This window comes from Belonocnema kinseyi, chromosome 4, assembly GCF_010883055.1.
Source record: "Belonocnema kinseyi isolate 2016_QV_RU_SX_M_011 chromosome 4, B_treatae_v1, whole genome shotgun sequence".
Classification (NCBI taxonomy): Eukaryota; Metazoa; Arthropoda; class Insecta; order Hymenoptera; family Cynipidae; genus Belonocnema; species Belonocnema kinseyi.
In genome coordinates this window covers 104,175,146-104,178,062 of record NC_046660.1, presented here as the reverse complement: position 1 = coordinate 104,178,062, position 2,917 = coordinate 104,175,146, and the positions used below count along the sequence as shown (strand labels likewise).

The 2,917-nt window shown below is 31.2% G+C and overlaps 1 protein-coding gene across 1 annotated transcript in view; it reads right to left on the bottom strand.

The window, feature by feature from the left end:
- LOC117170634 overlaps positions 1–2,917 on the bottom strand; it is a 429,481-nt gene that overhangs the window by 164,186 nt on the left and 262,378 nt on the right. The gene's annotated exons all lie outside the window — the stretch shown is intronic.

The window sequence follows — 2,917 nt, the reverse complement described above, 5'->3', positions numbered from 1 at the left end:
ACATTCCTACTATACTTATACAAGCCATCTATTTACAAACAAACAAGATATGGCTTTGTGGCGTCTTACCCACGCTGGCATCTTCCCCCGGTTTACCTTATACTAAATCAGCTGATTTCTCTTTTTTTCAATGAAATATATTTAAAAGTTTTGATAGAAAATAAGTTAGACTTTACAAATCATCCTACACAGTAATACAAGATGATGAATTTTAAATGTAGATGAATTACATTTTTGCATTAAATTAAGTAAGTCACTTAATTTCAACCAGAAATGGAACTTAAGTGCAGTGTTTCGTATCTGATATACGAGTAATATGATAATTAACTGACAAGTATGTTGAGTTTGGGATGATTTTCATTCGTGTGATCTGAAATTCAATTTGTGCTGGCGGAAAGGCGTGCGCGAAATGCGATGCGCAAACACTCAAACGGATTTCGGAGATTTTAGAAGAGGAGCCAAGAGAGCAGCTGAGAGTAGCCCATATGGCATCGATAACGCTGGATAGTAGCGATCAACACTGAGCTCATGATAGTTGTTTCGTCAGCGTTTCCTGTTTTGATATATGTACTCAGATCTATAACTGATTTTAATTATAAATAGAATAATGGTACATATGTGATAAAAATGTTATGAAAAAGGCTTGAAGATTGACGTGCTGTACCTCGTAGCTTGCAATGCAAATTTAAAAAATTAATTTCCTAAAATTATTCATTTTTTAATTTTATATTCATTTCATGTTCCTAATAACTGAACGATAGCGCATAAATTTTATAAATTTCAACAATCAGCTGACTTAAATTAACCTATACGTTTCATTTCACACGCACGCATTGACGAAAAGTCAACAATCCTTCTGTCTTAAATTAACCTATAAAGTACATTTTACGCAAATAAAGCAGTTGACTTTCAACCAAGCGCGTTACTTAAAGTCATGTTATCATCATCAGTTGACTTTCAACTGGCGAATGATCCTTTTGGTTACATCTGAAAGTCAACCGCGTTTTTCTACTGAAATTCAGATTGTTGTGTTATTGTGTATGATTCCATTAGTCCAAACTTTTGAAAAAATTCAAGACAGCAGCTAATCCAGAATTATTGGATAATAAGTTTGGACTTCTCGGATGATACGATGATTCATAAACTCAAACTTCCAAATATTCTTAGTTAATAAATGTTGGATTATGTCAACTATTGTATATATGTATATAGAGCAAAAATATAATCTACGATTTCGGAGTGCTGAAAACGATATGTTTTAAGTCGTGTGTGTTCTGCGGTTCTAAGAAGTTTGACCTAAAGCTTCAAGAGCTCGTAATCTCTGTAACATAAACAATAGCCATGATTGAAATGTGTATGGTGTATGAATCTGATGTTTGTGACACGTTCGTTCTTTAGTCGAATCTAGCGGTTATCAGCTTATGTGGACGATTGATTAGAATGAAAACTGAAAAATTAAAATAAATTGAACATTTTTACGCAATTGTCCTCACGTTAGTCTTATGAAAAATCGATTTAGATCAAATTCGACGGACATTCTATTTTTAGGACTTTGCAGAAGAATAATATGTAGAGGCAAAAATTTACAAACAAAAAAGTAATATAAGGACCACCCTACTTGCCCTATTTTAACTGAAAATCGTGTAGATTAGGCAGAATTTTTTTCTAATTGTGGCAAAGGTCTTTTGGACTGGACTAATTATGAATATTTTTTGTTGTGCAGGGTCCTTTAATTATTTGATAGAAAAACATTTTTTCGCATAAGATTTTAATTTTAACGATTTCCCATCTTAAAAAAATCTAAATATTGGGACGAATTTCTCTGTTCAAACTACTACTGAAGAATATAAATTAGTAAAACAAATTTCGGGCTCAAGATCGATATTTGATCATGTGGAAATTAATTAGAACGACTTTAAATTGATCTTAGTTCAGTTCAATATTCGCTTTATAGTCGGCTTATTCTTCTTAGATTCATTTAAAGCGACATTTTGTTGTAAAAATGTTGTTCATTTCACTAAACATTATTTTACTTTTGGCAATCTCTTTACATATGAACTTAAAAATTAGTTGATTTGTAGAAATTATCTGATAAACTATTAAAATATTCTCATATTTAATCATTATTTTCTCTAAACGTGGTAAATATACCCTCATTTTAAATGAAGTAACTTTTATTTTGTAAAAGATATATTCAATATCTAGTAAATTTTGCCAACAGGAATCTTTTTCTCAAAGCAATCCCACACCTCTAATTTTCGGAACACATGCTAAATCGATTTTTCAAAATTCTGTTTTTTACCTTCTCATCAGAGAAGGTATTAGATTTCTGTAAAATTTGACCCCCCTAATTGTTGTCAAAGGTCCACGTTTTGAGACCCCTGAATCCATAAAACAGGTTTTTACGAATGTGTCTGTCGATATGTCTGGCTGTATGGCTGCCTGTCTGTATGCGTATATGTCTGTTTGTTTCCACAACAACTTTGGAAAAAATTAATCTATTAGATTGGCCTTTGGTACACTCATTTAGTGTCCTTAACTAAAGGTCAAGTTTGTTAGCCAGCTATTTTGGATAAAAATTCAAAAAGTGGGCATATTTTGAATATTTTTTAGACCACTTTTTTTAATTCAAAAATTCTCTGTACGGTTATCCATAGTGTTCAAAAATTCGAACAATTTATCCTGATGACTTTTTTCATCAACTCAAAAATTACCAGAGTTATAGCATTTACAAAATTCCAAAAAACACCAGAAAATGAACATTTTAAGCCAAATAACGGACGGTATGAAAAAAGGCAAGAGAAGAAAAAGTTTGATTTCTAAATGCTTTACAAGATTGTTATAAAAAATTTTTGAATTTTCTTGAAAAATAAAAAATTCAAATTTTGGCAGCATACAAAATAATGAAAAATCCAAA